Source organism: Trichechus manatus, unplaced genomic scaffold (genome assembly GCF_000243295.1).
Source record: "Trichechus manatus latirostris isolate Lorelei unplaced genomic scaffold, TriManLat1.0 scaffold00039, whole genome shotgun sequence".
In the NCBI taxonomy this organism is placed as follows: Eukaryota; Metazoa; Chordata; class Mammalia; order Sirenia; family Trichechidae; genus Trichechus; species Trichechus manatus.
In genome coordinates, this window is record NW_004443975.1 from 8,686,858 (window position 1) to 8,701,046 (window position 14,189).

Genomic DNA, 14,189 nt, shown 5'->3' on the forward strand with positions numbered 1-14,189 from the left:
TTTTTTTTTTTTTTAAATCCAGTCTGATAAAATTTTTATCTTTTAATTTTTTTTTACATTTAATGAATTTTTATTTTATTTTTCTTTTTTCAATTTTATTGGATATTCTTACCCATTTGTTTTTATTGTGCTTTAAGTGAAAGTTTACCGTTCAAGTTAGTTTCTCATACAAAAATTTATACACACATTGTTGTATGACCCTAGTTGCTCTCCCTATAAAGTGATAGCACACTCCTCCTTTCCACCCTGGATTTCTCGTTTCCATTCAAACAGCTCCTGTCCCTTTTTGTCTTCTCATCTCGCCTCCGGACAGGAGCTGCCTATTTAGTCTCATGTGTCTACTTGAGCTAAGAAGCACTGTCTTCACGAGTATCATTTTATGTCTTATAGTCCAGTGTAATCTTCATGTGAAGAGTTGGTTTCGGGAATGGTTTCAGTTCTGGGCTAACAGAGAGTCTGGGGGCCATGTCTTCTGGAGTCCCTCCAGTCTCAGTCAGACCATTAAGTCTGGTCTTTTACTAGAATTTGAGTTCTGCACCCCACTTTTCTCCTGCTGCATCAGGGACTCTCTGTTGTGTTCCCTGTCAGGGCATTCTTTGGTGGTAGCCGGGAACCATCTAGTTCTTCTGGTCTCAGGCTGATGGAGTCTCTGGTTTATGTGGCCCTTTCTGTCTCTTGGGCTAATATGTTCCTTGTGTCTTTGGTGTTCTTCATTCTCCTTTGCTCCAAGTGGGTTGAGACCACTTGGATGGCTGCTTGCTAGCTTTTAAGACCCCAGACGCCACTCACCAAAGTGGAATGTAGAACATTTTCTTAATAAACTTTGTTATGACAGTTGACCTAGATGTCCCCTGAAAGCATGGTCCCCAGACCCCTATCCCTGCTACTCTGTTCCTTGAAGTGTTTGGTAGTATTAAAAAATATGGAACACTTCACGAATTTGCATGTCATCCTTGTGCATGGATCATGCTAATCTTCTCTGTATTGTTCCAATTTTAGTGTATGTGCTGCTGAAGCAAGCACCATCTTTTAATTTGGGTATATTTAGTCAGCTGACATTTAATGTAATGAGACTACTTACTGATCCTAAAGATGGCACAGGACTGGGCAGTGTTTCGTTCTGTTACACATAAAGTTGCTCTAAGTAGAACCTGACTTGATAGCAACTAACACCACCACCACCACTGCTTGTTAGTATTTCTTTTCTCTTTGTCCTGCCTATTCTGAATATTTTTTTTCTCATTCCTTGCTTTTTCTTGGATTAATGGGGTATTTTTAATTATTCTTTTCCCCGCTATTAATTTCTTATTTTTACCTTCTTTTATTGATTTCCCTAAGGATTGTCACATGCATCCTTGATAAATTTGTATTTTACCTATTTCCAACTTCTACCTTTTTTGGTTATTGATGTCATGTATTTTAGTCTTCTCTATGTATTTCAAGTCTTCTAAAATGTTATTATGATTATGCTGCTCTTATTCATTTAGATTTACCTACATACTTACATTTTCTGCTGCTCTTCACATTCACATAACTTCTTCACATTCACATAGTTCCCTTTGAGATCATTTTCCTTTTGACTGAAAAATTTCTGCTTGCATTTGTTTAGTGCAAATCTGCTGATGATACATTATCTGCTTTGTCTGAAAAATATGTTTATTTTTAGTTAAAATTTTTTAAAATTAAGGTATATATGGTAGATTCTTGTATAACCATCGTGCAGATCAAGATATAGGACATTTCCAGCATACGCTAGAGTCTCTTTTCCTTCTCTAAGTGAATGACTATCTTAGTCGTCTAGTGCTGCTATAACAGAAGTACCACAAGCAGATGGCTTTAACATAGAGAAATTTATTCTCTAACAGTCAAGTAGGCTACAAGTCGAAATTCAGGGCATCAGCTCCAGGAAAAGGCTTTCTCTGTCAGTTCTGGAGGAAGGTCTTGTCATCAGTCTTCCCTTGGCCTGGGAGCGACTAAACGCAGGAAACTCAGGTCGAAAGGACACGCTCAGGGGAAGGCTTTCTCTCTCTGTTGGCCTTCTCATCAGTCCTCCCCAGAACTAGGAGCGTCTCTGCACAGGGACCCTAGGTCCAAAGGATGCGCTTTGCTCCCGGCACTGCATTCTTGGTGGTATGAGGTCCCCAACTCTCTGCTTGCTTCCCTTCCCTCTTATCTCTTGTAAGATAAAAGGTGGTGCAGGCTACACCCAGAGGATACTCCCTTTACATTGGATCCAGGATGCGCCCTTAATTAAGGGTGTTACAATCCCACCCTAGTCCTCTTCAACATAAAATTATAATCACAAAATGGAGGACAACCACGCGATACTGGGAATCATGGCCTTGCCAAATTGATACATTTTTTGGGGGACATAATTCAATGCATGACAATAACCATCTCCTCATTAAGTAGCTATTCTGACTGCTATCACCATAGATTAATTTTGTCTGTTTTTGAATTTTCTATTAATATAATTATATAGTTGCCATGTAAGATTTTTTATCTTAAACATAAATAAAAAAAATGCTCAAGTTTGACATGTATAAGCTCATTTAGTTTATTGCATGGTAGTCGTGGCAAGACATGCAAGTAAGACCTCACAACATTCGTTTAGAACTACAGAATCAGAATTAGCAATTAAAATTACAATGTTAGTTCAGTGGTTAGAGTCCGTATCTTTAGATTTCAGGCTTTTACCTTTTATGAGCGGTCTTGGGAGGGAGGTTTGACCATGGCTTGAACTTGGTGGAGGTCCCTTGTAGCTAGGATCTGAGGTCAGTGGCAGTGGACAGAATCTCAGTCCAAAGTCTCCTTCTTCAAAGAGAGTCAGACTCTAGGTGGAGGTTCCGTCTCTACCTTCTCTCAGTGAGTGATTAGAAATTCAGGGTTTATATGTGAATTTCTCTTCTTGGCCTTACATGGTAAGGGCTGGTGTGATGTCAAAGACTAGTATGTTATGTCTTTTCTCCAGGGTTAGAGATTAGCTGAATGTTACATATTTTCTTCAAGATTAGAGATTAGATAGGTTGTTTAGATTTACGTTTTAAGGTCAGTTTACAGAGATTAACTATGTTAATGTTTCTTTGATCACAGCATACCAGGTCAAAATCAGCTTAAAGGTTGTTTCACATACTTCTATGTTTCTGTGTCTAAGTTCAGAAAGTTTGTAAATAACTTTATAATGAATTACAGGTTTCTAATAACTTATATAGTTAATGTTAGCCTCACAAAGGTAGACATGTTTATATTTCTAAGTTCATATTATGAGTGCTTATACATATGTATTTTGAAAGTATAATAGTAACTTTACATGATTTGAGCACATCATAGAAACATACAGAACAATAGTATATGTTCTTCTGTTTCTGGCTTTTTTTGCTCAACATTCTTTTTGTGTAATGTATCCTTGTTCTTATTGGTTAACAGTATTCTTTTATGTGAATATACCACAAGTTATTTATCCATACTACTGTTTGTGGGTATTTTAGTTGTTTGTGGTTTTTGGCCATTTGAATAATGTATCTGTGAACATTCTTGTACATGTCTTTTGGGGGATATAAGTGCTCATTTATGTTTGATATATACTTAGGAGTGGAATTGCTGGGCCACAGGGTAGGTATATTTAACTTTAGTAGATAGTGCCAGATAGTTTCCCAAGTGGATACCAATTTATACTCCTGTCATCAATGTGTAAAAGTTTCAGTTGCTTCACAGCCTCATCAACACTTGTGGTTGTCTTTTTGACTTTAGCCATTTTTTGTGGGTGTGTGGTGGTATTGCATTGTGATTTCACTTTGCATTCCCTGATGACTCTTACAGTTGAACCTATTTTCGTATCAGTTCATCACATGATTTGTGTGTGTGTGTGTGTGTGTGTGTGTGAAGTATACATTGTGGGGGTGGAGTAGTGGGAGTGGGTAGGTGGGTTGTCTGACTTACTGGTATGTAGTTCTTTATATATCCTGCATACAAGTCCTTTGGTGGAGTTATATATGTGTGTGTATTAAATAAAATATCTTTTTCCCCTTGGTGGCTTGACTTTTCCCTCTCTTGATGAATCTTTTATTGAACAGAAGTTCTTAGTTTTAATGAGGTTTGATTAATTATGCTTTTTTAAATGATTAGCGCTTTTTGTATTCCTTTTTAGAAATACTTTCTAACCCAAAGCATGAAGATATTTTCCTATATTATCTTCTATCGTCTATAACCTTTTTTGAAAAAACCTTTCATACTTAGGTTTATGACCCATCTGGTATGGATTTTTGTGTGTTTTATGAGTCATGAGTCAAGATTCATTTTATTTTTTGTATATTTCTTAGCACCATTTTTAAAAAAAAATGGTGCTTTCGGTGAAAGTTTACAGCACAAATTAGTTTCTCATTAAAAACTTTGTATACAAATTGTTTTGTGACATTGGTTGCAATCCCCACAATGTATCAGCACTCTCACCTTTTCCACCCCGGATTCCCTGTGTCCATTCATCCAGTTTTCCTGTCCCTTCCTGCCTTCTTAGCTTTGCTTTTGGGCAGGTGTTGCCCATTTGATCTTATATGCTTGATTAAGAAGCACATTCCTCACACGTGTTGTTGTTTGTTTAATAGGCCTATCTAATCTTTGGCTGAAAGGTGGACTTCTTCTGGAGGTGGGCAGGGCAGGACAAACATCTTCTGTGCTCCTTGCCTTCTTCCTTCTGTTCCATCTTTTTCCCACCTTCTCCTCTTCCTTTTCCTTCACATCTTCTTACCACATGCTCTTTGAAAATGCTCAAAGGATCAAAGGTATGGTATTGGCTGGTTGAAGCTGGACCAGAAAACTATTTACATTTCAATTACTTTTCTTCCCTGTTTCAAATCCTACATGCATTTTTTTTGAATTGTGGTAAGATATATTTAACATTTGCCATTTCAACCATCTTTACGTGTACAATTCAGTGATGTTGATTACCTTTACTATGTTGTACAAACATTACTGCCAGTTTCCATCAAGTTGATTCCAACTCATGGCGACCCTATGTGGGCTCCATAGGGTTTTCAGTGACTAATTTTTGAGCAGTAGATCCCCAGGCCTTTCTTCCGAGGTACTGCTGGGTGTACTCTGGCCTCCAGTCTTTTGGGTAGCAGCCAAGTGCATTTACTGTTTGTACCACCCAGGAACTCCCACCACTATCTAGTGGTTCTTTTTAATATGCATCTTTTTACCATTCAAAGAATTCAACATCTTTCAGGAAGTGTCACAATATTCTTACTCATCACAGAGACATCACTGTCGGTTTTCTTCCTGCTGCTAACTTTGCGCTCTCTGTTCTTCCTATCTATGCATAAACCACAGAGTGATATCAAATAAATTGCCTAGAGTTTGAGTAAAATAAAAATGAATTGGAATGACACAGACACACATACATAATTTCTGCCAAAAAGACAGTATCTTACTCAGTTGAGTATAAGAATTGGAAAGGAAGTTTTCAATTCTTCCTTTCCAGTTCTTAAAAACCTGAACTCTTAAAAGCCTCAATTTGCAAATGTATTATTTTTATATGCCTCAAAAACCCAAGAATTAACTGAAACTTACTACAAATAAAAGAGATAATTTAGTAGTAATTATATATACACACACGAATTGCTAGTTTTTAATATATAAACGACTACAATTAGAAGATGCTGGAAAAGAAAAACACATTTATAATAGCCACATCATGAGCATTAATTCTCAGTTAATTAATAAACACTCTCAGTACATATGCCAGTTATTAGACAGCCTGATTCTAAAGCTCATATGGGGGAATAGGAGCCCTGGTGGCACAGTGGTTAAGCGCTCAGCTGCTACCTGAAAAGTTGGTGGTTCGAACCCCACAGCTGCTCCGTGGGAGAAAGATGTGGCCATTTGCTTCCATAAAGATTACAGCCTTGGGAATCCTTTGGGGTAGTTCTACTCTGTCCTATCGGGTCGCTATGAGTTCGAATTGACTAGACAGCAATGGGTTTGGTTTGGGTTTGTTTATATGGGGAGAATAATCAAGAATCATCAGGAAAACTCTTGAAAGGAAGAACAGTGCTAGCTTGATCTATTATATATATTAAAACATAGTATAAAACCTCAACAATTAGCATATGAATGAAAAGTTCAGAAGTAGACTCATGTATCGGAATTTAATATTTATTAAAGGCAGCATCTCCAGTTAGCGGAGAAGAGAGAGAATTTTTGATAAATGGTCTTGAGACAACTGTATAGCCAATTGAGAAAATCCATTTGTGGATACCATTAAACCTCATACCATGTACCAGGACCAACTACAAATGGATCAAAGGTTCAAGTATTAAAAATAAGACAGTGCAAATACAACCTAAGTATTCATCAGTAGGGAATTGGTTGAATAAACTATGGTATATCCACACAGTGGAATGCTGTGTTAAGTGTAGTAAAGAAAGAGAAAGTTCACTGTACTGATATGGAGAGATCTCCAGGATATATTACAAAGTGAATACAGTAAGGTACAGGATAGCGTATGAAGTATGCTATCATTTGTTTAAGAAAAAAAAAAAAAGATTGTCATGCTTTGTACTTATATTTTCATAAAGTAATGTGTAAATGTATTATGTACTTTAAATAAAGTCATAAAAATTTTTTCCAGGTTGAGATGGCTTCATCTGTAAGTTCTGTGAATCATCTTAAGGAAGAAATGATTCTAAACTTACAAAAATTTTCCCAGATAGTAGGAAAAAAGGGACCACTTTCCAACTCATGTTATGAGATTAGAATAACCTTGATTTGAAACAAGACAAAGATGTTGAGTGAAGGAGGTAACCTAGGAGGGAATACATATGATAAGACTTTATCAGAAAGTGAGGATAAGGTTATCTAGTGGGAAGGGGGGGGTTTGGTCAGGTGGAGGTGCTTGGGGGGGTTTCTGGGTTGCTGCAGGGTTCTGTTTCTTGATCTGGGCTTTAGTTATATGTTGTTCACTTTTTAATTGTGTTTAACTCTACATTTGCTTTATTTTCCTTTATGTATGTATGTTGTAATTAATAATAAAAATGTTTTAAAATAGTATTAAAAAGAAGCTATAATAATCATGGAATATGTGCTATCTAACAAATTACCTTTAAAATATATAAAGTAACAACTTTGGGTAGGGGAATAAGAGGACTTTCAACAATTTAAGATAGAGCTTTTAATACCACTGTGTCAGAAGTTGGTAAATCAAGCAGATTAAAAAAATTAAGATATAGAAGTTTTTATTTTTTGAAGGGAAAACCTTTTAGTGGCGCAGTTATTCTGTTCCTTGTTAAATTGATTGATAGAGTAAAGCAGTGGTTTTTAAAAACAAAAAGCTGTTTTCTTCCAAACTAGTTTCACCAAGGGATCAAAGCTCAGCCATTCAGTGCATGGTTTAGGGCCATCCAAGTTTTTTTTTAAGGCAGAACATTAGGATATGTAGTTGCGTAGCTAGCACAGCAATTCTAGGAAGTGATAGAATTGTTCATTCATATATTCAGCTGAGGTATATTACAAATAAAATTTATATTAAACAAAATCAGGCTACAGAAAAAGCCAGAGAGGGTATGCAGCACTGGAAGGCTTAACAGATTTAGAGGCCCCAGAACAAAGTGGCTTTTGTCATTTAAAGGGCTGTCCTCTATCTCTCCTCTCAATTTATTCCAAACATTTAAAGTAACATCTTTCTAAGAGGTACTGCTTATATGTGGCAGTTTAAATCCTTTTTAGAATTCCACTTTATGTTCCTTTGAAAAACTGAAGACAAACCCTTCAGGTCCTCACTCAGTTTTACTCTCTGGAGATGTCCTGGTGGGGGAGGGGTTGGAGGTTTGTTGTAGCAGGAGTTGGAGCAGTAGGCACTAGTCTATGTGAAAGTCCTTATTAGGAAAATTGAAGGGCTTACTGTGCCTTGTCAGCAGTGAGGATCAGTCCATGGAGGAGGCTGAGAGGTAGCCAGGGTTTAGAGTTGTTTTCTGTGTAAGAAGGCTCACAGAAAAGATCAGCTGAAATAGTACACACAAGATTTGGCCTAGCCCAGTTGTTTAGGCCCTGAAGCACACTAGCCACTATCTAAACCTGTTGAATCTTATCTGAACTAAAAGAATAAAAGACATTCCTACCCCTACCCTCAACCGGCCATATTAGAAAAAACTTACCCGGGGCTGGCTGGACAGGCTAAAACTTTTTCTAGTACTGATTGGTACACAAGATTCCAGTCACCATCTCTGATTCAATTCCACAGTAGCCCTTTTCTCAGAGAAATTTAATAAGCCATTGTTACCCTAGTCAGTTTTCTAGGAGATGGTAGCCAGCCAGCAGAGGGTGCCGTTCTTCACTCTCCAGAACAGGATGCAGATGGTGTGGCCTCCCACCATTTCTTTGGTGACATGTTGGACACTGCAGACTTGTACTGCAGGAAGTCAGCATACACAGAAAAGGCTCCCTCCACTGGGCCATTATTGTAAATATCAGCCATAATCTCCTTACTGGAAGGGACACTGTAGATACTGTAGCTATAGTACTTTTCTTCTTTGTAAGAAGGAACGCTGCCAGGCTCACAGGTCCTGCTGCACGTGGGAGTATCTCCCTACCTCCATTACATGGAAGCTGAGAGCCACTGAAATGGTTCTCACATTGGGGAATTGAATAGGGTCTACAGCATATGTGAAAGTCATAGAAGCCCCCAGAGACAGCTCTTTCTTGGTCCAGAAGTTCCAGGGTCTAGAAGGAAAGCTCCCATTGCAGCCATCCCTACACTGTGTAGCAGGAGAGCAGTCCTCAGTAGACATCTCCATGTTGGCATTCCCACCTGTGTGAATGCAGACCTGGTCAGAAATGATTCCCATGGCCCCAGACACCTAGAAAGAGCCACAAGAATGCTGGTCTCTGATGTCATTTAACAGTTGGATAGTTTGGCCACTATTCTTGGGCATCAGAGCTTTTAGGCAGATCCATTTCGTTAACAAACTGTACTTTCTGAGGCAGTTTGGGTCTATCCAGGAAAGTCACGTAGTTCATGTCTGCATTATGAAGGCTGAACAGTTCATCTGCAGGGGTCTACTTGGGGTAATACACCATCAGGCAGAAGATGTTGGGATCTAGATCCTGGATTTACTGAAGCCAGAGAGACCCTAACTCAGTTGGTGCCATGTGCAGTCCTAGTACCAGGTTCCTGGAACCCACTTCCACCATTGTTGCCACTTGGACAAAATATAGAATATCTTAATAACATGATTTTAATGCTGTACCTAATAGATAAATATAGCACTTTATACCCAACGGAGAATACACATTCTTTTCTAGCACACACAGATCATTCTTGAAATTCACCATGTCCTAGGCCACAAAGGGTACATCAGTGCTCATCAGCTGAAAATGACTCATGTCTGAAAACTTAAAAACATAGATCATAAAGGAAATTATAAAATAAATAGATGTGAATGAAAATGGAAATGCTGTATGTCAAAATTTGTGAGACACAACTAAAGCAGTATATAAAGAGAGATTCATAGCTTTTAATAAATTTACCAGGAGTCAATAAACTTTGGTAACCAATAAGCCAAACATTAATTCCGGAAGTTGGAAAAAGAACCAAAGAGTGAAGAGGAAGGAAGAAAATAATAAAAACAAGACCCGAGTCTATTAAATAAAGAGGATATATTATCAGAACCCAAAATTGGTTCTTTGAAAAAGTTAATATGATGTTTAAAAATTGTTGGGCTGTAGGCAAAAAGGTGGAGACCTGGTGACGCAGTGGTTAAAGTGATCGACTACTAACCAAAAGGTTGGTGGTTTGAAACCACCAGCAGCTCCGCGGGAGAAAGATGTAGTAGTCTGCTTCCATAGAGATTTATTACGGGGTTGCTGTGAGTCGGAATCAACTTAATGGCAGTGGGTTTTTGGTGGGTTTGTAGGTGAAAAGGAATCCCAGGGTAGTGCAAACAGTTAAGCGCTTGGCTGCTAACCGAAAGGTTGGAGGTTCAGGTCCACCCAGATGTGCCTCAGGAGAGAGGCCTGGTGATTTACTTCTGAAAAATCAGCCACTGAGTATCCTATGCAGTGCAATTCTATTCTGACACACATGGGGTTGCCATGAGTCAGAATCGACTCAACAGCAACTGGTTTGGTTTTATAGGTGAAAAATCATATAATTATTTCAACAGATGTGGGAAAAAAAACATAGAAGTTCCATACATGTTTATTATTAAAACTCAGAAAATAGGAATAAAGGGAAATAGCCTTAATTTGGTAAGGGATATGTGTCAAAAACCTGAAGTAAACCTTTAAAAAATCTTTAGATGTATTCCATTAAGATGAGGAACAAGACAAAGATGGTTACCATTGTTAAAATTTTACATGTTACTGGAGGTTCTGGCTGATGCGTTAAGAAAAGAAAATGAATTAACAAGGTTGGAAGAGAAATAAATATTTATAGATCATCTACATATAAAAATCTACAGAAGCAATAGAAAAAATATAGGTATTAGTAAGATCATTTAGTATTTTGCCAAATAAAAGATTATCTTACAAAAATCATTCAAGTTTCTCTATGCTTGGAATAATCAACTAAAAGAGATGATGATGTAAGATACCATTCACAATAAAAACAAAAGCAATCAAGTCTTTAGGATTTAATCTAACAAAAAATGCATAAGAACCACATGGAGAAACAATTTAAACTTATTACAGTATATGATAAAAAAACCCTGAAAAATAGATATACTGTGTTCAAAGATGGTACAGTGTATTTGTAAAGATGTCAGTTCTTCCTAAATTAATCTATAAATTCTATGAAATGCCAATCAAAATCCAGTGGAATATTTTGAAAATTTGACACACTGAATAATTTGCATGGAACTTCTGATTCTGACACACTTGCCTGTATCTGACCATTCCTCCTGCTGAGAACAATTAGAAAACCTTGAGGAGAAATGTAAGTTAATCTGTTTGAAGGTATAAGAGAGCTATGAAATCAGCAAAAACTGAAGAGGTTAGTAGTCTCAGAGAAAGGTCTGTTGAGAGGTGAACCCAGCATTCAGCTCTGCCTTTCTCTCGGAGGCAGTTGTAATTTTCCTAGGCAATGGCAGAGAAGCTAAAGAGAAGTTTCACAAATCTCACAGGCAGGGAAAACAAAAATTGGAGTTCAAGTACCAATAAATAGGAGGGCTCTATTAAATATCCCAGGTATTCATTTGGGACTTCTGAAGGGCTACATCCTAAAAATAACAATTGGAAATAGGCCAACCCTGATAAGACTGAAACCCAGTTTTCATCAAATGAATCCCATAGCCTAGAAATGAAACAGACAGTGATTTAAATGAAAACTCAGTAAATAGCTAGGTTTCATAGCAAATTGGACAAGCTGAAGAGAGGATGAGTGAATGGGAAAATAGGCCAATAGAAAATATCCAGACTGAAACATGGAGAGAAAAAAATGGATAAAATAAATTAAGAATAAAAATAAATTAAGAATAAAAATAAATTAAGACTCATATTAAACATAGTGCAAAATTTAACATGTATGTACTTGTAGTTCCAGAAGGAGATAAAGAGAATGGGACAGAAACAATATTTGAAGAGAAAATGGTGAGAATTTTCCAAAGCTAACTGAAGACATAAATCTATACATAGATTCAAGAAGTCCTATGACCCCCTTGACAGGATAATATGAAGAAAATTACATTCAGTACGTCATAGTAATAAGATTTCTGAAAACCAAAGATAAAGATAAAATTTTAACAGTGGCTAGAAGAAAAAGGACACATAACTTTCAAAAGAGCATAAGTGTGGTGGTTAATGTTATGTGTCAACTAGTCTGTGATTCTCAGTGGCTTGGCAGACATTGGACTGATTGCTCTTCCATAATGTAATAACTTCTGTGATGTGATCTGATGTGATCAGCCGATTGAAAATGTAGTCTTCCATGGGAGTGTGGCCTGCCTCCAGTATATAAATGGATGTTCTGGCAAGGCTCTCTCTCTCTCTCTCTCAACCCTGCATTCTTCTTATCGCCTGACTTCCGGTTCTTGGGATGTAAGCCTGCAGACGTCTTCAGCCTGCCACCAGACCTGCAGATTTTGGATTTGCCAGTCCCTGCAACCCTGTGAGTCAGCAGAGATCTCCAGCCTGCCACCTGACCTACAGATTTTGGGTTCGTCAGCCCCTGCAGCGTGAGCCAGCAGAAGTCTTTGGCCTGCTGCCTGACCCATAGATTTGGGACTTGCCAGCCTCAACAATTGTGTGAGCCGTTCCTTGAAATAAATCTCTGTCTCTATATTTATATATACACTTCACTGGTTTTGCCTGTCTAGAGATCCCATACTAAGACAATAAGGTATTCACTTCTCAAAAGAAATAATGGAAGCTGAAGATAGTGGAAGATGGCATCTACTGAAAGAAGAAAACCTGTCAACTTAGGATTCTATATCCAGCAAAAATACTTTTTAAAAATAAAGGTAAAAACTACAAAATATTGTTAAAAGTAATTAACGAAGACTTGGACAAATGAAAAGACATTTCGTGTTCATGGATTGAAGACTTGATATTGTTAAGATGGCATTACTCTCCAAAGTGATCTACAGATTCAACTCCATTCCTGTCAAAATCCCAGCTGCCTTTTTTTGGTAGAAATTGACAAACTGATTCTAAAATTTATATGGAAATACAAAGGATCCAGAATAGACAAAACAGTCTTGGAAAAGAAGAAGAAAGTTAGAGGGCTTGCACTTCTTGATTTCAAAACTTACTACAAAGCAACAGTAATCAAGGCGTATGGGTAGACATACAGATCAATGGCATAGAATTGAGAGTCCAGAAGTAAACCCATGCGTGTATAGTCAATCTGATTTTTGACAAGCCTGCCAAGACCACTCAACGAGAGAAGAATAGTCTGACAAATGGTGCTGGGACAACTGGATATCCACATGCAAAAGAATGAAATTGGACCCCACATATGCAAAAATTAACTAAAAATGGATCATAGACCTAAATGTAAGAGCTAAAACTATGAAACCCTTCAAAGGGAAAAGTAGCTCTAAATTTTTGTGACCTTGGGTTAGGCAGCAATTTCTTAAATATGACACCAAAAGCCCACGCCGCAAAAAAAAAGATAAATTGGACTTCATCAAAATTAAAAATGTTTGTGCTTCAAAAAACGCTATCAAAAAAGTGAAAAGGGGTAAGACCGTACACTATACTGGGGAAGTCAGCACAACTGTACAAGGAAAGGTCATGGAAGCTCCATAGACACATCCAGACTCCCTGAGGGACTGAATTGCTGGGCTGAGGGCTGTGGGGACCATAGTCTGGGAGAACATCTAGCTCAGTTGGCATAACACAGTTTATAAAGACAGTGTTCTACATTCTACCTTGGTGAGTAGCGTCTGAGGCCTTAAAAGCCTGTGAGCAGCCATCTAAGATACTCCACTGGTCTCACCCCTTCGGGAGCAAGGGAGAATGAAGAGAACAGGATACAAGGAAAAGATTAGTCCAAACACTAATGGACCACAGCTACCATGGCCTCCACCAGACTGAGTCCAGTACAGCTGGATGGTGCCTGGCTACCACCACTGACTGCTCTGACTAGGATCACAACAGAGGGTCCTGGACAGAGCTGGAGAAGGAAGTAGAACAAAATTCTAACTCACAAAAAAAGACCAGGTTTACTGGCCGGACAGACTGGAGAAACCTCGAGTGTATGGCCTCCAGATACCCTTTTAGCTCAGTGGTGAAGTCACTCCCGAGGTTCACCATTCAGCTGGGGACAGCCCCATAAAACAAAATGGGACTAATAAGGCATAGCAGTCCAGGGACAAGGACTAGAAGGCAGGAGGGGACAGGAAAGCTGGTGATAGGGAACCCAAGGTTGAGAAGGGACAGTGTTAACATGTTTTGGGTTTGGTGACCATTGTCATAGGACAATATGTATACTAACTGTTTAATGAGAAACTATTTCTTCTGTAAACCTTCATCTAAAGTACACAAAAAAAAATTCTGTGAGATCAAATTGACAACAGCAACTCAAAAGGTTTGATGGGAAGCCTAGGGGGCAGTGAGTTGAAGCTAATGGTGATGGAATAATTTGGAAAAGGATAGTGAGAGTAGCAGCACAACTGGAAGAATGTAATCGATGTCAATGAATTGTACATGTAGAAATTTTTGAAATGGTGTATCTTCGGCTATGTATATTTTCACAA

At 38.1% G+C, this 14,189-nt stretch overlaps 1 protein-coding gene, 1 non-coding gene and 1 pseudogene across 6 annotated transcripts in view; 1 reads left to right on the forward strand and 2 right to left on the reverse strand.

Moving 5' to 3' along the window:
* Nucleotides 1-14,189, forward strand: part of CDC42BPA (CDC42 binding protein kinase alpha) — a 338,979-nt gene that overhangs the window by 64,575 nt on the left and 260,215 nt on the right. The gene's annotated exons all lie outside the window — the stretch shown is intronic.
* On the reverse strand, nucleotides 917-1,023 carry LOC111820486 (U6 spliceosomal RNA). Its single transcript, XR_002824040.1, has one exon. It is a non-coding gene; the product is annotated as a U6 spliceosomal RNA (small nuclear RNA).
* LOC111820471 (cathepsin B-like) lies at nucleotides 8,182-9,012 on the reverse strand (annotated as a pseudogene).